Source organism: Rhinatrema bivittatum, chromosome 1, assembly GCF_901001135.1.
Source record: "Rhinatrema bivittatum chromosome 1, aRhiBiv1.1, whole genome shotgun sequence".
In the NCBI taxonomy this organism is placed as follows: Eukaryota; Metazoa; Chordata; class Amphibia; order Gymnophiona; family Rhinatrematidae; genus Rhinatrema; species Rhinatrema bivittatum.
Genome location: NC_042615.1, coordinates 231285760 through 231311109, shown reverse-complemented (window position 1 = coordinate 231311109; position 25350 = coordinate 231285760). Strand labels below are relative to the sequence as shown.

Here is a 25350-nt window from a genome sequence, read left to right as displayed (position 1 = left end):
CAGGTGCGTCTTATGGAGCGAAAAATACGGTATCTAAGTTTACTTAGATTTACCTGCCAAGGCAGCATCAAATAAATCTATATTTAACAACTGACTATTCCAACACTTGGAACATCCTTTGCTGTATTTTATTTCCAGCACGTGTTCAGTTATTTCATAAGATTCTATTTTGTTTACATTGTTATACTTTTACACTGAGAAAATATTGGCAAGAGATTGCTTTATATATTTTTTTTTTGAAGGCTGTGAGAATCATACAGCCTCAAATATGTATCCTGTCTGTCATGTAATGTACAATTGCCAATAACCACCAAAAAAACCACCTCAAGTCAGACAGATCCAAAGAGCATATCTGATGTCTGAGTCAAATAGTAAATCTTCAATATAAAAGCTACTAAGGAGATCTACACCATCAGCATATTGACCATAAAGCAACACTGATATACATGGCTAAAGGCTCTGGTCAACAAAACTCCCCACTTTATTTCAGTGTGTGTTTATTAAGGGAAATAGCTGTAGGTCAACTAAGACACAAAAATTCTAAAGTGCAACAACCTGGAGCTCTGAAATCTTCCAACTTAGTGTGCAGGACTTGTTTCTTGGATTTTCTTCTGTAAGAGCCTTAGTGCCCTCGGCTGGTGGATTTCAGGGAATCCCTGGATAAGTTAGATTCCACTACTCTCCAACCCGCACAAAGTTGGCTGGAACAGAGGTGACTCACCAGAAGGATTCCGCTTTTCACGATCTGTGAAGATTACGGTCTTGAGTTTTGTTTTTTTTTGGGAGGGGGTGAATTGAGTATTTTGGGGGAGGGGGGAAGTCTGTGGACACCCTTCCTGCCCTAAGAGCTGCTAGTCTGTTTGGAACATCTCATCTAGGAGATACTGTGAATCTTCTTGAGAGAAAGAACAATGAGTAAGATCTTTTGATATCTGAGGACACCCAATCTGAGTCTTTACCCTGGAAAGGGGTAAAATTAGGAGACTGCAAAAATTGAGGCCTTATATTTTTGTATGCCAGTATTTTTGAAAAGGGATTTTTTCTGCCCAACTAGGATATTCCTGTCCACCTGGAAAGCCTTTCTTGTCCAATCCATGTAGGACTTATCCAGCTGTGTCGCACTGAACCATAGAAACAGAAAATGACAGCAGAAAAGAACCAAATGATCCACTTAGTCTGCCCAGCAAGTTTATGCCAGGATCTGTTGCACTGTGCAGGTTACCCCCAAGCTTAGTTTACCGGACTGTGAATGTCGGGGCCCTCAGATGTTTGAATTCAATTTCCCTTAACTGTTGCGGTGAAAGCAGACAGCAATGTTGGAGTTGCACCGAAAGTATCAGACTTAGTGAATAAGGATAGTAAGCACCACATCAGCTAGTTACCCCATGTTTGTTCCCCAAACCGTAAAAGTCGGGGCCCTTGTTGATTGCTCTCTGAATCCAATTCCCCTTTTCTCACTGCTGATGAAGCAGAGAGCAATGGAGTTGCATCAACAGCAACAAGGCTTAATTGTTAAGGGTAGCAACTGCCACACCAGCAAGTTACACCCCCCCAGTTACCCCTATGCACTCTATTTCTATCCTCCAAACTTTAGGGATCCGGAGTGTTTATTCCATGCCCCTTTGAATTCCTTGACTGTTTTCATCTTCACCACCTCTCCTGGAAGGGCATTCTAAGCATCCACAACCCTCTCCGTAAAGAAATACTTCCCGACATTGGTTTTGTTGTCCTTCCTGGAGTTATGTTTCATGACCCCTAGTTCTATTGATTTCTTTCCAATGGAAAAGGTTTGACGATTGTCTCATTAAAATCTTTCAGATATCTGAAGGTTTGTATCATATCTCCCCTGCACCTTTCTTCCAGGGTATACATAGTCATATCCTTCAGCCTCTCCTAAGTCTTCCAATGCTGACCCCCTCACCATTTTGGTCATTCTTCTTTGGATCGTCTCTATCCTGTTTTTATCCTTTGAGTACAGGCACCAGTATTGAACAGTACTTCAGGTGAGGCCTAACCAAGAACCTGTACAAGGGCATTATCTTGTTTCTTACTGGTTATTCCTCCCTCTATGCAGCCCAGAATTCTTCTGGCTTTAGCTATTGCCTTGTCACATTGCTTCCTCTCTTCAGATCATCAGACACTATCATACCAAGGTCCCTCTCCCAGTGCGCATTAGTCTTTAATCTCCCATCACATAAAGCTCTTTTGGATTGCAGCAGCCCAGATGAATGACTTTGCACTTCTTGGCATTGAATACCAGCTGCCAAATCTTAGACCACTCTTCAAATTTTCTTAAATCACTTTATTCTTTACTCCTTCAGATGTGTCTACTCTGTTGCAGATCTTAGTATCATCCGCAAATAGACAAAATTTACCTTCTATCCCTTCCGCCAGGATGCTCAAAGATACTGAACAGAATCAGTCACAAAACAGATCCCTGTGGCACTCAACACCATTCTTTCTTCAGAATAGATTCCATTTACCATTACATGCTGTCTCCTGTCAGTCAACCAGTCAATCCTCTACTACCTTGGCACCCACTCCCAAGCTTCTCATTTTGTTCACAAGTCTATGTGGGACCATATCAAAAGCTTTACTAAAATCCAAGTAGATCACATCACACACTCTTCCCTGATCCAATTCTCTAGTCACCCAATCAAAAAAAAAAAATTCAGAATAGTCTGCGAGGACCTTCCCCTGGTGAATCCATGCTGCCTCGTATTTAGCAACCCACTGGGGTTCACTATCCTTTCCTTCAGTAGAGTCTCCATTAATTTTCCTACCACCGAGGTGAGGCTAACCAGCCTGTAGTTTCCAGCCTCCTCTGCTCCCTCTCTTGTGGAGCGGGACGACCACTTCTCTTCCCTTGTGGCATCACTCCTATTTCCAGGGATCTATTGAACAGATCCTTCAGCGGACCTGAGGGATACTGAGGGAGCCAGCACATCTCTGAGCTCCCTCAGTATCCTGGGGATGTACCCCATCTGGTCCCATGGCCTTGTCCACTTTCAGTTTTCCTATCTCTTCCCATACATTCTCTTCTATAAATGGAGTTTTGTCTACTCCACCCCCATCCACAGTCTTGTAAGCTAGCAACTGTCCTTCTCCAAGGTCTTCTTTAGGGAACACCAAACTGAAGTATTTAATATTTCTGCCATTTCTTCATCTCTCCATCCAATGATCTTTGTCACCTTTCAATTTCACTATACCACTTCGGACCTTTCCCTAACTGAAAAATGATTTGTCACCTTGCTTTACCTCTTTGGCAATCCTTTCTGCCTTTTTGCTTTCTTGATTTCTCTCTTCGTCTCCCTCAGTTTCACCAGATATTCTTCCCTGTGTTCCTCTTTTTGGGATCCTTTATATTTCTTGTTCTTTTTTACTTTTATCAGCTATCTCCTTTCAGAACTAGACCGTTTTATTTCTCATATTTGTGTTTACTTTTCTAACATTTGTTGCCTTTGAAATCGCTCCTTTTAGTTTGGCCCACTATTCCACCTCTCATTTTCTCCATTGGGAGTACTTTAACTTAAAAGCTGGGTGGAAAACAGAACACTTTTACTCAGCAGAATAGTTTCATACAATTTCTTTGCCTCATTTTCTTTCCTTTTGAAGGATCTTTTCAGAGATTAAGAACATCTTTGGGTTGGGGAGGGGATAGGGAATAGTCTGATGTGTTCTATTGACATTACATGATTTAGGACTGCATTTACTACAATATAGATTTGTAAAGAACATGACATCGCATGACATTCAAATATTTAGATGTTCAACATTTTAAAAAAGTTTTAGATGTCCTAATGTAACGCCGCAGCCACTTATCTGGATAAGCATGGACTTATCCAACTAAGTGGTGGCAGATTTTTAATTCTATATAACCCAGGCTCACTTGTAATAATCCAAATTTTTGGAGTCCATTGCCTGCCTTATATCAGGTTTACAGCATAGAGTGCCCCCTAGAAGGACTAGGGGGCACTCCATGAAGTTAGCATGTGGCACATTTAAAACTAATTGAAGAAAGTTCTTTCACTCACACAAACTCTGGAATTTGTTACCAGTGGATATGGTTAGTGCAGTTAGTGTAGCTGGGTGTAAAAAAGGACTGGATAAGTTCTTGGAGGAGAAGTCCATTACCTATTAAGTTAATTTAGAAAATAGTCACTATTACTAGCAACAGTAGCATGGGATAGACAGTTTTTGGGAACGTGCCAGGTTCTTATGGCCTGGATTGGCCACTGTTGAAGACAAGATGCTGGGCTTGATGGACCATTGACCTGTCCCAGTATGGCATGTTCTTATGTTCTTAAATTTGAAGAGGCATGGAAAATAAAATTGGAAATATATTGCCTCTGTATTGAGGCATGGGGCAACAACCTCTAATACTGTGTGTAATTCTCATCTCAAAAAAAAAAAAAAAAAAAAAAAAAAGAGTAGAACTAGAAAAAGGTCTAGAGACAACAAAAATGATAAAGAGGATGAATGGCTCCTTTATGAAGAAAAGCTAAACAGATTAGGGCTCTTTGGCCTGGAAAACTACAGGGAGAATATGATAGGTTTATAAAATGAGTGGGATGGAATGGCTAAGTAGGGGACAGTTTACCCTTTCAAATACAAAAAACCATGAAACCTACCAGATTTAAAATTAAAAAAAAAAAAAAAAAAAAAAAAATCACAGAAAGTTTCATGCTGTACACAAGCTCTGGAATTTGTTGCCAGAGAAATGTAGTCAAGATAACTAGCACAGTAAGTTAAGAGATTTGGACAAGTTCCTGGAGGAAAAGTCCATAAACAGTTACTGGCCAGACAGATTTGGGAAAGCAACCAGAAACTGATCTAACTTTTGGGATTTTCCAGGTACTCTTGACCCAGACTACCAATTGACATGATGCTAGGCTAGGATGGACTTTGGTCTGACCCAGCATGGAATCTCTTATGGTCTTATGTTAAGTATACCCATTATGTATTAAATATTTCAAGGTCACTGGTGATCAAATAGGCATGAAATAAAATCAAAATTGTTTGACCAATTTTAAATTAGTGCATTTAAGCACCGGCTAATATCCAGTTGCTCAGATATTTCTCCTGTACTATAATCAGCTTCACCGGTTGCCAGTTCAATGGCAGGTAATTTATAAGGTGACAATGCTTCTACATACACCACTTGACTTTTCCTTGGACTAATGCCATTCTGTGTGTCTACAATCAGACACGCACCTTGTGATCCTCCCAGAGAGGCTTGAGGTCCCCACTGTTAGTCCATTTTTTTATATTTATGACCTACCAACTCCAAGACCCTAGGCAGCAAACAGAAAACATATATAATAAAAAATACAAACCAAACAAAAAGGCAAGATAAAAACCAAACCAGCTCAACATTCCGGCCCAGTCCAAAATTTGCAGCGAGAAAATTACAAAATTGATTGCTTAAGCAGATACAATTTTCAGCAGAGCCTTGACATTTTTAGGACAAGCTATAAGGCGCAACTACAGAGGAAAAGAATTCCATCTTAGCAGGACCAGTTGGAGGGAACTCGAGCATGCGCACACTGTGGTGGTCCCAGTTCTATGGAATTCACTCCTTCAGGAGTTGTGTCTTGACTTGTTCCAACTTGTCATTAAAAATACATACTTGTTTTTCAATGACACTGAATACCAAGTGCAATGAAGTTATGAAATATAAGATTTTTAATAGAAAATAAACTTGTTCAGGTAGGCTTTGTGACTGCAGTCCCTTATTGGTTAGTTTGACTGTTTCACTGGTTTGTTTTGTTCTTTGCTTATTTTCATTTTAATTACTTTGTATGTAATTTTGTTTGACACCTAGAGATTCAGGAAAGGCAGCATATAAATACCAGGAATAGAAAGCCTGACAGTGGAGTAGCAGACCACTCAACATGGCTGGAAACTAGCACAAACTGGTTATCTACCAGGTTTTTTAAAAAAATCTACCTTCAAGACAGATATAATGGAAAAACATTTAAGAGGATTTGGCATCTGCTTTCTACAGTCTCAGAAGGGCCCTGTATCCTTCATTACATTTAGTAACCAATTCATAAGTCATTGCTTGGCTTTCAGCAAAAAAAAAAAATCCTCTAATACAGCTTAAGTGAATGATGCCACATCTGAATTTCACTCATTTTCTTTCATGAAGAGTTTGTTTTTACAACTTTAGAAAGTTAGTGAAATCCAACAGTAGAGGAATATCCACATCTCAATTGTCATGCTCACATACAGCTTAGCTACACTCCTCCCCGGATTGTTCCGCATCAATATTAGCATCTTATGTTGATGGTTCTGAAAAGTTCTTTGAAACAGCTTGCTGATGTCTGCCTGCCAATCAGATGCCTTTTTTTATCCAGGAAATTGTGAACATGACGTTTCATCACCTCCTGAGCAGAAGAAGGCTGCTACTCAGCAAATTTCAAGAATGCAATAGCTGAAGCCACTTTAGTTTCTTCACTATTGTGATCTGCACAGAATTCTTCAGATGCACTGGCTCTCTCCAGTGCTCTTCCATCCTTATCTTGAAATGCTGATCAGTTCTCTTATGTTTTTTGCAATTTGGGAAAAAAAATGCAGTATTGAAATTGCATCTTATCACAAACTGCAATCAAGAGCTCAAGAAATACAATGCTTCCAGGCCCTTCCAGTATAGACAGACATTGGAAACAAATGTTAAGATATTGCTTCCAATAGGCAAATAAGTTCTACAAGAAAATGTTAATAGGTTGCATGTGCTTGCAAAGAGTGTTCCTGCTGTATCATCTATCTTTAAAGTGCAGAAAAGAGATACAACTATCTCAAGCCAGCTCCTTTCTGCAGCCCCAAAACAGAAGGCAATCGGAACTAAACATCTGTAGTTGGTTTTGCAACAGAATACATTTTAGAAATGAAGCTCCTGAACACACGCATTAACTCTTGTATTGAGGAAGTAGATATTATATCCATGTCTTGGTTTTCTTTTTTGTACAAGTCTGGCAACAGGCTTCACGGCAGACAATGAAAGTCTGCTGTAAATACGACAAGCCAGCAACAATGAAAGGAAACCCTGAACTAATTATTTTTAAATGCAAAAGGATTTTTAAATTCAGATAGCGTACCACATTAGCCCACAAAAAAAAAAAAAAATAAATCTGTTAAGGCTAACCAGCAAAATGAGACCAAAAAATATTTAATTATAAACTGCTAGTGTTAGCAGCAGGAAGGTTTAATTTTTTAAACTCTCCAACTATTTTGCTGATATTTTTACCCAATTGCAATCAATTCAAAATGGCTTCTGTTACCAGGGCTTACTTTGCAGCCAAAAAGTGGAACTGTGGAGCAGGAGTGGGACAGGTATGACCTCTTTCCCCCAAACACAGCTTTCACACTCTTTACCCCAGTGATCCTCCATAGTGCTCAACCCCCAGCTGTCTTCTACATGCCAGAACTGACCTACGCCAGGTCTCAGGCTGTTCTGCCGGAAATTAAGCCCTGGGTAACAGAAAACGGGGTTAAATTAGCACAAGTCTCAAACCCGTGAGACGTAGTCAGGGTAGAAGCCTTAACGACAAACTTGCACTAACTCAACCCCCTTGTGTGTTGTGTGCTGCAGTGTCACATTCTTCCCCGCAGAACAGGAAAGATGGAGGAACAAGAAAGGATGGCCTGCATTAGGGAACAGCAGGCTGCCTAGAGGGGAAGGAATGGAGCACAATACCCCTACTGCTAAAAAGGGTCAGAACTCTCTTCTGGGCCATTCCCCCCTAAACATTACAAGTGCCAATACGTGAAACTGATGTGTAAGTTTGGTATGTTAAAGGTTTAAAATGGCAAATATTCCAGTATAAGCTCAGGCATAGTCACTTCTACCTAATGGTGAAAGTTGTAAAAATGATAAACATGTCAAAGTAATAACTAAAAAATATATACCATCCAGGCACATTTTGATACAAGGTGCGTCTCACAGGACAGTTTCAATGTCAATAACTTAGCAGGCCTAGAACTAAAGACCAAGCCATGCTCAGTGATCAATTTGCCTTGCCTGTGGGATCTCAAGAGTGCACCTCAGATTAGTTACAAAAACATGGACCTCTCAGGCAAGCTGGGGAAGATTTCCCCCACTATTTTGAGTTTTTCTCTGGCAAAATGAATTTCTTTCCATAAAAAGGAGGTTCACAGAAGAATATCTGGGGAAGCTGAAAGAAAAAATCCAAATAGCAAAAGCTCAAGTGGAAGAAAGGATCACCACAAAGAGGTAAGGTGAGGAAAAACATTTTTCAGATAGATCAGAGAACCAGGGAAGGCCAGAGATGGTATTGTAAGATTTAAAGGAGACAAGGGTCATAGAGTGGAGAAAGATGAGGAAAAAACATTAAATACTTCATTTCGGTGTTCACAAAGGAAGATCTTGGAAGGAGAGATGCTGGTTGGTAAGAGAACAGATGCGGATGGGGTCAATACCACTGTTGACAGAAGAGAGGGTGTGGGAGGTACTAGCAAACCTGGAAGTGGACAAGGCCATAAAACCAAGTGAATGTATCCCACAATATTGAAGGAGCTCAGAGTTGCTAGCAAATCTGCTGAAAAGACCTATTCAATAGATCCTTGGAAACCTGAATGGTGCCTCAGGATTGGAGGACAGTTGTGGTAACACTTCCAAAAATGGTAGCAGGGAAGAACCTGGAAACTACAGGCCATTTAGCCTTTCCTCAGTGCTTCAGAATGAAAGGATAGGAAACTATCTGCAATGCAGCATGTTGATGATTCAAGATAGGGTTTTACCAGAGCAAGATCTTGACAGAAATCTTGTCGTCTGATTGGGTAACTAAAGAATTAGATCAAGGAAGGGGACTAGATGTGAATTATCTGATTTCAAAACTTTTAATACTGTCTCACTCAGGAGGCTCGCGTTCAAATTGAAAAGCACTGGATTGGGTCCGAAGGTGGTAGAATGTATCAAATTAGTTGACAGAGTGGTCATAAAATGGAGACTACTTTGAGGAGGGTAGAGTGCCTCTGGATTGTTTCTGTTGAATATCCAAGTGATATTTCAGAAGGGTTAGAAGGAAAAATTTGTCTTTTTGCAGAGAACCCTAAAATCTGTAGAGCGGACACATGAAGGAGAGAATAAGAAGTGATCTAAGGAAACTCAAGGAGTGGTCAAAAGTTCTGCATTTCTTGGCATTGAATACCAACTGCTGAGTCATGCATATGGGGTGCAGAAATTCAAAGGAGCTATATGTGCTGCTGGGCAAAAGTCTGACGTATAGAGAGCAGGAAACAGACCTTGGGGGTGATAGCGTCTGATGATCTGAAGGCAGCAAAGCAATGTGACAAGGCAGTATGCTGGACTGTATAGAGAAAGGCATGACCAGCAGGAAAAGGAAGTGATAATGCCCCTGTACAGGTCAATGGGGAGGCCTCATCTGGAGTACTGTGATCAAGGATAGAAAGGGAATTGAAAAGGGCATGGGATAAAGAGGATTCTTGTGGCTAAATGAGGGCGATAAAGAAAAGAACCTGTGTTGACTAGGATAACCTGCAACAATTACCCCAAGAACATATAAAGAAAAGTTTGCTGGGCAGACTGTGGATAGACTGCTTGAGTCTTTGTCAACATGTGCTATGTTATGTTACTTTTCCATACTTCACTGGTGGGGGGCAGTAATTATGCCTGAGCCTACAGTGGAATTTTTTCCATCTTGCATGAAAAGCCACACAGATCTATTTAACATTTATATTTTGCTCTTATTCGAAGCAGATTAGAAGTTAACAGAAATCTTACATATTACATCAAACATTCAAACTCTGGGAACTAAATGTCCCACCCCTACCCATTCCTGAAATTTGTAAAGGGTAAGTTTTTAGTTATTAAATTACTGGACTTTGATTTGCAAAGCAAACTTGCATGCTTTGAAACAAAAACTGAAAAAAATCCATGAGCTGCATTACACTGCAAATATGAGGAAAGTAGTCTTAAAATAACTTGGAAATAGTTTGCATACAGTATGCTCAGCACAGGACTTTCAGAATAAGGTATTCTGCCCAAGCACCACCTTCAAGGCTTCAATCATTACATGGTGGAATTTGCAATTCTTGCTGTATTTCAAGACGGAAGAAAAGATTTACAGCTAAATAAGGTATTGTACAACTGCAGACACTTGTACCACAATTACCTTTGCTGGCATCTGATGACAAAGTTCTGAATGCTGTGTACCTCTGGGGGGAAGGGTGTTTTTTCACAAACGGAAACTGGAAAAGAACACTAGGTGCTGGGTCCTTGTCCTACAACGATGCTCACGTCAATTTTACAAACAATTCCACGGTCCGAAAAAGATGAGATTTGGCACAAGAGACTTAATTTGCAACGTTTTACTACAAGATACTGCAGTGTAAGCCACATACCAGTATGAGCATCTTCATTTCCCTCCCTGGAATAATCACCACTGCATAAAAATGCATGGTATTCATGATTTCTTTGAAAAAGTCTGAACTGTTTTACTTGAAGTTCAGTAGTGTCAGATGTGGAAAAAAAAACTTGTCCTTCTGCAGTTGTACCCAGGGCAGTATAAATCTGGTCCTGGAGGGTTACTAATAGGCCTGGTGTTTGGAATAACCAAGCTATGCATGTTAAATGTTCTTAATTTGAATGTATAGATTCACTGAGATCAGACTGGTTTGTGACCCTTGAGGACTTTGTGTGCACCCTTGGATTAATTGCTGGCACCAAAGCATGCTGTATAGTATACAGCAAACAAAACCTAGGTGTGGCACATCAGTGCCAAAAGGTACATGCTTACCTTTGATATCCATAGTAAGCAAGCAAGCATTCTAAACTAGACCCTGCTGAGATTTGAATAGCCACATATCAAAATTATACAAGTCACCGAGATATGCAGCTTGCCATCTGGAATGTTGGAAATTTAGAACAAGAAATTACACTCAATATCCCTTTTTAACTACTCAAATGGCACTGCAGTGGGCTTTCAATACTCACCTGAAAGCTCCAGAAGTTTAAAAATGTCTATACCACTACCCTGGTCTCAGATTGCCCAAAACAGTTAAATTATTCATAAAAAGTACATATTATGTAAGTCCATTTAACACAAACAAAATTAAAATAAGCCCAGACCCTGGGATCCTCCAGCCTAAACCACTTGATTTTCATACTACCTAAGCATCCCTTTTCCAATGAGCCAATCCGGAAACACCTTTCCCCAGACTGTCACAGATTTAAAAAATTTCTATTCCACTCCTAAACATTCATGGTGGATTACAAAAAAAAAAAAAAAAAAAAAAAAAACCCCACCACATAAGACCCACTGAACAATGAGTAAGAGCAATGTCAGCACCACAATATATTCTTACTCCATACAACTAAACTTCATTTGGCGTACATTCTAAAGACCTATTAACTGCAAGATAAGTGTCTACAATGACAAAGGTTAAGTTATAGGTCAGTCCATAAACCACTTGAAATATTAACCAATGCTTTATTTTTTTATATCATGCACATAATTTAAGGCCAGTCTGTTTTATGACCAAATGCTCATTTGAATGGGGCTCATTAAAGTTTGCGATGATCACATTAACAAATATGAACCAATACAAGCCATATTTTGATGTACGCAAAACATCTGCATCAGATGTAGCTTTACTTCTCCAAGGCAGCTTCATGGCTTCCTGTTCTTTAGCTGTAAATTATGCACCAGATGTCACTTCCTTATGTAAGATCTATTTGAACAAAAATGCTAAAAACCAGTCAATCAGAAATGCCTATCACAGTAAAGACGGCCAACCAAGGTCTTCATTCAGGCCACCCAGGACATTATTCAAATAAAATATCCATTGCTGCTCTTTATAATTAAGTATGGCTGACAAATCTGTCCTGAAGTGAAGGTTTAACCTGGTCCAACACCATTCATTTCAAATCAGAAATTTGCAACATAATGGGACAATAAGAGCTTGCAACTTGCTTGTCTTTAAACTACAATGTTCTATAAGCCTGGTTTTCAGGTTTTTTAGTGCATCCCACATATACCAATTTACAGGGGCATTGGACAACTAGATCACACAGAAGATACCAGAGGTATTAGATCTACGTATATACACTTGTGCCCTGTAATAGGATAGAACCATTTAATCCTAGCCAGGGTTGAACCCCAAAGAAAAATCTCCACATGGTTTGTAGCCCATCAATACAAAAGTAGAATCTTCTGGAGTCAAACTAGAGCGGACAACTGTGTGTGTTTTCCTCTGGAAAAGAAAATTCAGGCTAAACTGGAAAACTCAAGTGACAACACGTCAATATTTTTTTTTTAAATAGTGATCAAGTTATGTTGTGGTATACTATAAATGCACTTAAATCCAAATTCTTGGGTTAGATTGTTAAGATAGCATATCACAGTTTGTAAAAAGTGCCTTTTTACAGGCCACTAATGCAAAACCAGGGATGATCCCTTTCTAAAAATCTATTGAGATCCTGAGACAAGGTCTGATTGTGTCTCATTGTATTGGGAATCATAAGTTTTCAGATTTGAAATGGGTAGTGTTGGACCAGGTTAAACATTTCAGGGCAGAGATTTGTCAGCCATATTCAAATATAAAGAGCACCAGTGGATATTTTATTTGAATAGTATTGTCCCAATATGGTCTGAATGAAGAACTTGATTGGCCATCTTTACTATGATAGATGCTTCTGAGGGGATGGTTTTAATGGGGTTTTTTTGGGTTGTTTTTTTTTGTTAGATAGATCTGTCATACAGAAGTGAGTCAACAATTTACAACTGAGGAATGACAAGCTGTGAAGCCCTCTTGGAGAAGTAAATTACCCCCCCTGATGCAGATGTTTTGAGTACAACGAAACACCTCATGTTGGGTAATATTTGTTGATACAAATGTAATCTTCCTAAAGATCCCATAACTGTGTGAGAAAATTAGTATTGTAAGTATCACATGTTTTAATTAGGTGAGTCCATAAATGAACCAATGTGTAATATTTTAAAAGGTATGCCAAATTAAGTTTTGTTGTGTGTGGTAAGAATACATTGGGAATTACAAATCAATTATAAAACAAACTAAATACAAATAGAATTGAATAAAGATAAAAATCACATACAGACCAGACAATATAGCTCACTACTGATCTGCAACCATTCCCCTGTTAACCCATTACCAGGGGAAAAGCCAAGCCTTAACCTTTTTTGAGCAAATTGTTCTAATTTATAAAAGTGCCAAAAGTCAAATGTCACTTCAGGCACCAACAGCAGCAGCAGCATTAGACCATAGGAATTGCCATACTGGGTCAGACCAAGGGCCCATCAAGCCCTGTTTCCAACAGTGGCCAATCCAGATCACAAGTACCTGGCAGGATCTCAAACAGTACAAAGATCCCATGCTGCTAACGCACAAAGATAAGTAGCGACTTTCCCCAAGTCTAACAATTTATGGACTTCTCTAGGAACTGTATTATAAGGGTGTTCTGTATGCTGATACAGCACATTTCCTTCCTCCTCCCCCACATCTGTCAGGACGGGTAGTGCTACAGACAATTCCTCTTATACCTATGCTTATTCTTCTCATATCAAGTTCTGATTTGTTCCAATGAAAAAATTTGTTCCATGTAAACTGCCACACGGCAGTAGTTATTACCGTTTAACTGTGAACCGGAGTGATATGTATTGTATACAGGAACTCCCGGTATATAAATCCATAAATAAATAAATAAATAAATAATCTGAATATCTCAGAAAAGACCACAGGGTTTTCCGCAATCAGACTTATGTCAGAATTTTCAGGTTTAGAGGTTAGAATAAAATAGACAATACATGTATCTACCATCCTTACTGCTCAGCATTAGTTTTAAACTGAGTAAACTCTGCATCATTAGTAAACTTAACATATCTGAGACCTTGACTTGCTTAGGGTACATTAAATGTAACTAGCTAACTAACCCCATAACTTTAGGAGATTACCTTCCATTTTACCCTGAAGTAGTTTGAGGACACATCCTTGGCCCCAGTCACTTGCTGGCTTAAGACTGGTCTGAGCCCTGGAGAATAAAGACATGTTAGAGACAAACAGCCAGGTAATAGCAAGGCTTCTTACATGCACAAGACACTGGAGCACATCTGCTTCATTGCAGGGAGGGGTGGGGGTGCTGGCTCAGGCTTTGTCTTCAAGGGTTAATGGTTATTTTGCCAGCCCCCTGAGACCTCTCCCGGCTGCTTTTAACAGGCAAAGCATAAATATGTAAGAGGCTCATGCATAGTCAAGCATCGGGATGGACAGGGTTTTTCCATTTCAGACTACTGGCCTCCCTTTTCCATTGAGGAAGGGGAGTCACTGCTCCGTTGGCGTGGCGACCCTGTACCGGGATCTGATCTCAGACCTGCAACTCCCTTGACCCACAAGCTGTCTTGTGGTGTCGACACTTTTCTGTGAGCTGACCTGTCTGATAGACTGCCCTTTTGATAGGCTTTTTGCCTCTGGGCAGATTAGGGTTATTTTTGCATCTGTGACCTGTCCCTGCCCTGGGCATCATTGTTTGTGGAAAGAAGCTATATAGTCTGGTCAAAAGTTCATCTTGTTTTCTGTTGAAACACACGTCAGCATCCATCTTATGAAGTCAGTGTCCCTCTTGTGGGATTTAGTATTCATAGCTGGTTGCATAGAGTGGAAAAAACTTAGAACTTGAAACCTTTTTTAAACCCAGTTATTCTAACAGTTACTACATCCTCTGGCAATGAATTCCAAGCTTAATTGTGCAATGAGTGAAAAAAATTCTCTGGTTTTAAAACATGCTGCGTACTAACTTCATGGAGAGTCCCATAGTCTGTTTCTGAAAGAGTAAATTGATTCACATTTACTCATTCTATTCCAGAAGGAAGCAAACTTTTAGAACTGTGCTCCCCTACCCATCCCCCCTTCATGTAATTGCTTATGTTCCTTTCCCACATTTGGATTACATCATACATGTCTCTAACACACAAAAACAGTATCCCGACTCCTGACCCACTGTCAATCTCTCGCCAACCAATCAGCAGTTGAACCATTTGCTAACAATCACACCACCAGCCAACAGCTTAAAATTCCAGTTTTGATTCTCTTCAGGTTGATGAAAGGAGCAAACACACAAACACAAAGAGGCAGACACCATACCACATGCAGACAGGCACAGAAAGGCAAAAACACCAGAGAGATGGAGAGACCACACCACAACCAGTCACCACACAACTAAACATATTACAATCAGAGTGAAATAAAGATACACACCACACCCAAAGGGACAGTTATACCACCTTGCAGAAAAACACTACAACAGATTACAGGTCACACCACAGACACACCCAGCAGCAAGTACAGAAAACCATGCCCAGACAGATTGACACCAGTCAGTGAAATGCAGACACCCCATAACCAGACCAACACAGGTAAACAGATCACACCAGACATCCCATACCTAGACAGGCCCAAACAGACCCCACGCCACCATAGAGAATCAGATCACACCACACAGATCCATGCATGGATAGGGGACTTAACAGAAACTAAGCTTCACTCCTTCACGGCCTGCCTGATATTTCACTCAAACCTCTCCAGCTACTACAGAACGCTACGGCCAGGATCCTCACAAAATCCAACAAGAGGGACCATATAACTCCAATTTTAAAGAATCTACATTGGCTACCAATTAAGTTTAGAATCCTTCATAAACTTAACAGTCACTCACAAAGCCATACACAACATTACTCCTCTGGATCTTACAATAACTTTGCAACTCCACACCTCGGTCCGTCCAATTAGACTGGCCCAGAGAGGCACTCTTCAAGCACCCTCCATCAAGACCTCCCTCAGTAAGAGAGCTATATCCGCCTCGGGCCCCAAGCAATGGAACCTGCTCCCTCCTGAACTGAGGCTGGAACGATGTCCAATCACCTTTAAGAAGAGACTTAAGGCTTTGTTATTCCAACATGCCTTCCCATAACTACTCACTTCAGCCTTGGTTCTTATCCACATCATGAGTACACTATCCAACTTGAGGCCTTCACAGTCCTCTCCTATTTAATTTCCCTGCTTTTCGCCCAAGTTACAGACCCAATTCTCTATACTTGCTTCACCCATTTTATGTTTATCCAGGTTATTTCTACCCTGTTCATTGTTTTAATCCAGGTTACTTCTACCCTGTTCATTGTAAAACAAGACTTTGTCTCTTATTTTTTGCTGGTTGTAATGTAAACCGAAGTGATAATCTTGTTAATTGAACCTCTGTATATAAAAAGTTATAAAGTTCAACTTCACCCCACTCCAGGAAACAGAGAATGTAGCCTGACTTGCTGCAACTCTTATCCTTCTTTCTGCCTCTCTATCATGGGTGTGGGTGGGGAGAATGGCCAAAGAATTAAGCTAAATGCAGTGCCACACAGCTTTTGCCTCCTCCACTCAGTTCAGCCCCTAGTCTCATGCAGCGATTGGGTGGGGACCAACAAGTTCCATAGAGAAGGGCAGATTTTGTGGCCCTTTCCACAGGATCACATGAGACCAAGTGCCCAGTTTATATGACATTGGAAATTATACTGTTGGTACATTTACAAAAAAAGACAGTTGGATTATTTTTCATCTTGGAACATTCATAACAAGTTTGATCGTAAGGGCTATGCAGTTTTTAATCCCCAATTTCTCAGCTGTTCTGACTGATCACAAACTTTTAGTAACAATAACCCAATCTGTGTGGAGTCTCAAATCAAATTCCACATGCACAAACTGGATTATTGTTACTAAAGACCTGTGCAGAGATGCCAAGGGTAACTCATCCTTAAGAGTGACATTTAACACCCCAATGAGTAAGACTAAAGGCCAAAGAGTGAGGTTTGGCAGGCAGCACACCCAGAATATAAACAAAATATTTAGCTTTCCTTGGAGAGATTTTTGCTTTATTTCATATCATCTGTACCATCTCTATCAGCATCACATGCATGGGGGGGGGGGGGGGGAGAGAACGGGGAAGTGTTTGTAGTGATAGTACAAGCCCTGCCAAAATACTACAACTTCTGAAGGGATTTTTCTACTTATTTCATGATTTTTATCAGCACCATCAAAAATTCCTTTCAGATTCCCCCATGCCCTTCGCACTTATGCCAAACAGGCATGGGGGGGGTGTTCAAAGGGGTTGATGGAATGCAGATAAATCACCACACATAGCCCCAACTCTCCTTAGGGCACACTGAGCAGAGAGAAAACAATCAGAAGCATATTTCTGCTGAGAACTTGCATGAAACAGCAAGAGAACCAAATAAAAAGGAACAAACCAAATGACTGGCCTTCATTTCCTGCCTCAGTCTCCAGCCCCCTCCCATCATCTTGCCCAGCTTAGCTCAGAGTTTGGAGCGAGACTCTCAAGTCAGTGGACTGAAGATTTAAGGCCTCTTTCCTTATGCCACTGCCCTGAGGCTCAGAGCTGCCTAACTTCACAGGATGCAAGAATTTCTTCAGAGCCCCAGAAAGCACATGGGAGCAAGAATAGCATTTCCAGCAGCTCCCCCCTCTCCGCCCATAAGAGGAAGCCAGAAGGAAAGTTTCTGCCACGATCTGGCAGTTCTCCCTTAAGTGCTTCTCTCTCCTTCATAGAGCCTCCCAAGCTCTTTTCCAGTTCAGCTATATATCTGAGATGCGGCAACCACAGTTCTCTAGGTGCAGTCTCACCTTGGAATAAAATTAAGGTATGAGTTTAATTCTCCGTTCTTTTCCTAATAAATTTTAGTATAAGAACATAAGATACGCCATACTGGGTCAGACCAAAAGGTCCATCAAGCCCGGCATCCTGTTTCCAACAGTGGCCAATCCAGGCCATAAGAACCTGGCAGGAACCCAAAGGATAAAAAGATTCCATGCAGATTATCCTAGGAATAAGAAGTGAATTTTCCCCAAGTCCACCTTAATGGTTTAGGGATTTTTCTTCTAAACACATCTAAACTTTTTTTAAACCCAGCTTCACTAACAGCTTTCACAACCACCTCTGGAATCTAATTTCAGAGTTTAATTATGCATCAAGTAAAAAAATATTTTCTATTTGTCTTAAATGTATTACCTAATAACTTAATTGAATGTCCCTTATTTTTGGTACTTCGGTTCTACCAATTCCACTCATTTTATAGACCTTTATCATCTCCCCTCAGCCGTCTCTTCAAACTAAAGAGACCTAACCTCTTTAGCCTTTCCTCATAGGGGAATCTGTCAGTCACATTTATCATTTTGGTCACCCTTCTCTATACATTTCCCAATTCTGCTGTCTTTTTTTGAGATGTGGTGACCAGAACCACACACAGTACTCAAGTGGTCTCCATTCCTTCACTACTAATTCCTAGCATTCTATTTGCATATTTGGCCACTGTTCAATGAGCCAAGGATTTCAAAGAATTGTCCATGACAAAGCCCAGATCCTTTTCCTGGGTGGTAACTCTTAATACAGAGCTAACATGTAGTTACAGTGTGGATTACTTTTCCCCATGTGTACCACTTTGCACTTGTCCACATTAAATTTCATCTGCCATTTGGATGCCCAGTCTTCCAAGCTCCTCCTGTAATTTCTCACCATCTACTTCTGATTTAACTCTGAATAATTCTGTCTCTGCAGATTTGATCACTTCACTTGTTCCCTTTTCCAATTAAAAAGCACCAGCACAATACAATTCCCTGAGGCACTCTACATTTACCTTTCTCCACTGAGAAAACAGACTATTTAAGTTCTACTGTTTCCCATCTTAACCAGTTTGTAATCCACAATAGGACATTGCCTCCTGTTACATTCCTTTTGAATTTTCTCAGGAATCTCCCATGGAGGACTTTGTCAACACCTTTTGAAAATCCAGATATACTATAGCTACTGGATCACCACTAACCATACAGTAACCCTTTCAAAAAAAGTAGCAGTATGGGGAGGCGAGACTTCCCTTGTGAAAATCCATGCTGTGACCCATTAAACCATGTCTGTGTGTTCTGTGATTTTGTTCTTTAGAATAGTTCCTATGATTTTTCCCAGCACCGAAGTCACTCACCAATCTTCAGATCATCCTGGAGCCCATTTTAAAGATCAGGATTACATTGGCCACCCTCTAATCTTTTAGTACAATAGACTATTTTAATGATAGTTCAGCAGGGGCCCTGTGAACAAGTTAGCCCTCACAGGCTAGCAAGAAGGTAGCAAGAAGCCCTGTGTGAGGAGTGATCGGGCCACTACAGAGCATGTAAACTTGTAATAGCTCACAGGCACTGTTCCGACTAAGCTGCATGCGTGTGCGGTCGCTCGCAGCTTTTATCCATCCACGCAAGATTGGCGGAGCTGTGGTGGATCTCATCCCACCACAGCCCAAAGAAAACGAGACACCCCCCGCCAACTTCCAAGTGCTCCTCCCTATCTGCGTGGCCCCAGAAGAAAAAACGTTGCTGGAACCCTGCATGCAGGAAAGAGGCGCAGCATCAGCCCGCGTGCTGAAGAGAAGCAGTGTTTGTGGCAGGGTTGCTGCGGATCCCACCTCACGGTGGCCCGAGGAGGCTTGGTAGCAGGGCCACGGAGGATCCCATCTCCTGCAGCCCAAGAAGATCAGGGCCACCATGAAACTCATCCCATGACGACCCGTGAAGAGGAGGCTGAAGCTCTGCAGAGTACGCGAGAAAGCAAATTGTGCGTGTGTGCAAGAAAGTGAATTGAGATTGTGTAAGTGAGCCTGTATGTTCAGAGACAGCATGTGTGAGTGTATGTGTGAGCATGTGAGAAAGAAAGGGAAAACAGCAGGTGGAGAGAGAAGAAAAAAAGACCCTGTAAAAGGATTTGGGAAAAGACCAAGAAAGGAAACATGGAAATCAAAACCTGGGACCAACAGATTAGAAAACTAAGATCAGTCAGCAAAAGTTAAAAAAAACCTGAACTTTTAGTGATTGGCATGTTATCTTTGGGAATATGCATTACATATTTCTATTTTGTTCTTTCGGGCTTTTCATTTTTTTTGTCTGCATGTTGTAATCTTTTATTCTGTATTAGATAAGGGTCTGTGTGTTTTGCATGTGTAACTGAACTGCTGTCGTGTCAGAGGCTACTGCTGTTTGAGTCCTGAGATGTGGTACTGCATAGCAAGGTTGTAGGTGTCTTGTTTTGCAAGGATTTTTGTTCTCAAATTGTTTGGCAGTGAAGAGAGTTTGCACTTACTGAGATGAGTGTGTGTGGAAGAGGAGAATTGTGTGTGCATGAGAATCTGGGAAATGAATGACAGGCATGAGAGAGTGTGTGTGTCTGAGAATGAGCATGTGTGTGACAGCATGAAAGTGAATATGCAAATGTGTTTCGTGTATGTGAGAAAGTGTGCGCATGCTGCTTCTGTTTCCTCTAAGGATTAGGTTGCTATGAGCATAACATTGATAAGCTTTTTGTATCAAAGAAAGTAGTACTCACATGAACAAACACTTTTGCACACAGCAACCCAACCCTTAAAGGGAACGTTGCTCACAGGCCCGTGCTGACTTTCATTATTAATGCTGCTGTCGCTTGCAGATCACAGTCTGGCTTGGGACCAGCCTTGAAGGGATGGCTTACTGAACAAGCTGGTGGAGACTGCCACCGGCTCCTACCTTCACCCACCATTACACAGACTCGAGAGAAAAATATCACCAGCCTGCCCTTTTTCCAGTTAGCCACCCTCAGCCCAAAAGATAATTTTACCTCCAACCCTGGCTGGGAGGTCTGTTTTAAGGGACGTATCAAATGCAGGAGAGGCAAGAGTTGCACTTAGAGGGACTGGCTGCAGAGTGTGAGTGGGGAAATTACTGAAGATTGATTGACTGGATGCAGAAAGAGCTGGAGTGTGCATGTGAAAAGGGCTGGACTGGGGAGGTGAGAGGAGCTTGGATGTAAGAGGGGGAGGAGATTGCGAGATCGGATCAACTGGCATGCAGGAAGGGTGAGTGGAGCAATGGATGTGGGACCACACCCTTGCTAGTTTGTCATGCGACAGTGCTAAAGCAGGGTTACATTTGACTAAAGGTTTTGGAAGTCCTGCACTATAGGAAAAGCTCTATTCTTTAAACCTTAAGCATACCATGAAAAGTGGGAACAGTTTGCGAGGATCCCGTGAGTCAAGTGCAGTTGGCTCTGAGGCATACAACCATTCATCCATAAGATAACTGGGACTATTCCCCCTTAATACCCAAAAACTTGACAGTAATTTAAATTACAACCAATTGGTAGCCAATGAAAAGATCTAAATATAAACACTAATATATTTGGGACAATTACACTCCTCCAGCTGTAGATTTCAGCTTTGGTATTGAAGGGGGTTCAGAATGGAGCATCTATTGTGCTTTACCTCTGATATTAAGGGCAAGGCTGAGGTGACAGTGTGGATAGAATAGTGGTTTTCAAATTTGAGGAACTCTACTGTAAAACTGTGGAAGCCCCAACTCTTCAATGCTCCCCTCCCATGGTGTGTGTGGGACTGTGTGGCGCTTTAGGGATGCTCACAGAATCCTGGTTGGAAAATACAAGGCAAGAAGGCCATTCATTCAATTCTGGCAACACCTAAAGAAATCCTGCCTCGGGACCATTCATAAAAATCAAGACTTATACTCACTATCTAATCCAGTTTTCTAGATTGCTAAATTACAGTACAATTGTCAGCTGAAGAGAAACCCAAGGCAAACTGCAAATGTAGTGCAGGTTGGAACTGAAGTGCAAACTTCATGAGTGTCCGTGGATTATGATCAGTGCAATTATTCTAGCACTTTCGTAAGCATTTGTCAGATACAGCACTGCATTAAAAAAGTAAATGGAAATTCTTCCTTTTTAAGTTGTCTCCAAGGACAGTGTCATTATCAGTGGCCATTTTTAGCAAACACCAAAGACAATATCCTGTGGTTTCCACTAACACAAACCTACTCCCTGACGATTTCAGTAATTTCCTGCTCCTATTGAAAAGCAAAAGCAGAGTTCAAAAAGCAATTCTGCATTTAAACAGCAGACTATACAGATGTATGTGAAATTCAGAGATTTTCAAACACATTTGTCATATCATTGTGATGGAGCTACGTTTTCTGGAAGGCATTTACTGTACCTAAAAGAAAATCTCACCTCACTGAGATCCTGAGGCCCTCTGCTCTTAGCTCTATTAAGGAAAGATTCATCCCCTTCAAAACCTGTATTTGACTCCTTGTGCACACAAGAAACCCAAGACTTAGTATTCCACTTCATTCATACTAAGGATCTCCCTGCTTCCTGCTCATAGGTAGCTATTACAACATGTTTCATACATCTATAGCACACCTTTATACATTTCATATGCAAAAATCAGATTGGTTTTGCATTTTAAAATTTTCCTTCAAGAACTTAAAATTTCTCCAATTTGTTCCATGTCTGAATAAAATTTTCCATGTTTCATTTACTTAATTTTTAATCACTCTCTCCCTTCTTTTTACCACTGCATCTCTCAAAGGGGCCAACACAAAATATGCAGAACAGTGTGCTAAATTTTAGCACATTCTTAACGCAAGCTAAAAAGTTGAGCTCACGCCAAATACAGTAAAGCTAACATTAAAAAGGCATGTCCAAGTATACACAACCGAAGGAACTAGACAAGCAAAGTGAAAATCTGTTCCTTTTTGGGGAAGGTACATATGGTAGCAGAGTTCACTGCTGTGCAAGTATTACGAAAACTTTGATCCATAGTAATAAAGATTAAACACAAAATAACGTGATACCTTTTTATTGGACTAAATACATTTCTTGGCTATCTTTTCAGAGATAGTTCAATAAAGAATTTTATTTTGGGGGGGTGAGGTGGAGTTTGGTCAACATTTGTTTATTTTAATTCAAGTGAGCTTAATTTTTAGTAAGCTTTATGGCAGGTTTTCCGAAGCAGAATTATAATCATTGTATATACAGTGAGTGCTACACAGCTACAGCCATCACCTCATGCTTCTCTGGATGCATCATTTTGGTGTGCAAGGTCTGCCTTACCTGTCATGCAGCTACTGCTTGGCCAGCTGTTCTCCTATGTCTTACACACACCAAGAAATGAGAAAAAAAATCGGGAGAAGCATGAGGTGACACTGATAAACACTTGGACATACAGGAAGCACTTCAAAATGGTAACCATTCTGCTGCAAAAAAGCCTGCCCAAAAGATCTTACATGACAGTTGCTCGGGGGCGCCAAGAGGCCCTCTGGCATGGGGAACTGGATATGGTATCCTTGCACTTATTTTAATGCTGGGAAATTTAACTAACAGGCTATTTCATCTGACCTGGAAGCCAGCTCACATTTCTGGAGCTAGTGTTAGTCTTATGCCAGGCCAGTGTGATCCCACCCCTGGGGTTCTCTAGGTGCAGGGATCCAGGACCATGTTGGCACAGCAGTATAAGCACTAGGCCCAGATATATAAGTTAACTCAACTTCACCTCTGATTCAAGAGTTAATTTACAGCATTAAAGCTTTCAGGGTATTTAGGAACCTCCTGCATTGTAGCCAATGCTTTCATGGGATATGCGTGTAAGTACACTATTTGTGCACACATTTACTCACATTAGAACACAAAAATCCTGAGCCAACAGCAATGTTTTTGCCATTCTCCACCTGTCGTTCCATATGTCAGAGCAACCTAGATCCTTTACCCAATCTTTTATGTTTCAGAAGAACATCTTCAGGAGCATACCTCAGCCTTTTATAAATTTTTTGAAATAAACCCTTTAATGGGCAGTACTTTAATACCATGTGTTTCAAAAATAGAATCCAGGGGAATCTATTCTCTCTGGGACTTGACTGCAGGATTGTCAATCTTTTAGATTCACTCCCAATGGGTTGAGGCTGTTTCTCAAAAGCTGGATAAGTTTGCTCTGGATCATCAGAATACCTTGCAAGAGAACTCAGACTGAGATCCCTGGGGAGAGATGTTGAGGGCATTAAGGCCTATTTGGCAGCGTCATTTTCTTTCCAGGAGGATGGAAGTTTTGGAAAATCAAGCCAAGCATTTGCATTCGATATACCCAAACTTGCTTTTCTGCATCACCACCTGAGCTTCAACCGTTTTTATTCAATAGCTGGTTCCACCAATAGAATAGCAAACCACAGGGAAATTAACCAGCGATATCACAAATTCTCCCTCCAGATCTGCAACATGATCTCTGTTCTGTTTTTTCAGGGTGGCCAGGGCCAAGTCTCCATACCACCAGTTAATGCCCTTCCCATGTTATGCTGCCCTATATTCTAGCCTGCACCATCAATCGTTCTTTCACCAGAAACTCACAGACAAGTCACAATATCTCTGGGAAGGTTCCTCTTTGCAGGCCCAATGCATTCACTTGATCACCACTTCAGCCTCCACAGCTTCAGTGTCCTCATTAGTATTAAGCAGCACCCTGCATATACGCTGTGGCATTGTGCTCATATGCATCAATCTCTGGCAGGCCATGGATACGAAAATTGTTTCGCCTAGACTTGTTCTCCAGGTCCTACAACTTGCCCCAGATCTCTATTTGCTGAGGAGCGAGAGGAAGTAGTACTTTGCATCTGTTAGCTGCTGATCTTGCTCCCCGACTGGCTCCATTTCCTCCACACAGCTGCCAATTGCAGTCATCTTATTTTTCAAGTCAACCATCTGCTCTAAAATCTTTTTTGACCCGCAATATATCACGTCGCAGGTCTTTAAACCACATCTTCGTTTCTGTGCAGGTAAGCGCTTGTTCTTCCATGTCCTACCGCATTGTCAGTCTCTGAATCTGAGAAAACTGGTTCTCTTGTGGCCTGTATCTTGTTCACGTGCTTTCCCTGCATTCCACTCAGTTCTTTAGAAAACTTCAGTTCCGATGCTTTGCAGCGGGTGCCCATATTGCAAACTGTTCTGTCACTTTCTAAGTTCTGCCGTGCTCCTTAAAGATTTTAATGCTGACAAATAGCGGGTTTTTTTTACCTATATCTATAGGGAGCTCCAATCCTATGCTGCTATCCAGGGAGATGACATCACTTCCTCCAATTCAAACGTTTTAACTTAGCACAGAAGCAGTCGACTGAAAGCCACAAATTGGTCTTATTTCCTATATGCCTTGGATGTAGATTTTTACTAAATTGGTGCAACACCATTTCTTACCTATATATTTGCTGTTTTTCTACTGTATTTTAAATATGACAGGAACACTTGTCTAACTGTGCTAATAAAGATGCTTTTACTGTATAGTCAATACATAGGGAACAGTTTGGTGGGTGACCCTTAAGCCTACAAGGAAGCACATAAGATGTTAGACTTTCCCCTGTCCCTGCCAATAGCTGCTCTGGACTGACACCTTTTAAAATCCCAGTAAGATTATGTGCTGTTTTCCTCTATGTCTCCTGCAT

The 25350-nt window shown here is 40.9% G+C and overlaps 1 protein-coding gene across 7 annotated transcripts in view; it reads right to left on the bottom strand.

Moving 5' to 3' along the window:
- The window catches only part of FAM53A (family with sequence similarity 53 member A), a 206642-nt gene that overhangs the window by 151752 nt on the left and 29540 nt on the right, over positions 1-25350 (bottom strand). For 2 of the 7 annotated variants that reach the window (XM_029592643.1, XM_029592647.1), the window contains exon 2: positions 13956-14032. The exons of 4 other annotated variants lie outside the window; for them this stretch is intronic. The gene's annotated coding sequence lies outside the window, so the exon portion shown is untranslated. Of the gene's footprint in view, positions 1-5214; positions 5238-13955; positions 14033-25350 lie in introns of those variants that run through there. One more of the 7 variants, XM_029592649.1, reaches the window with a different exon arrangement.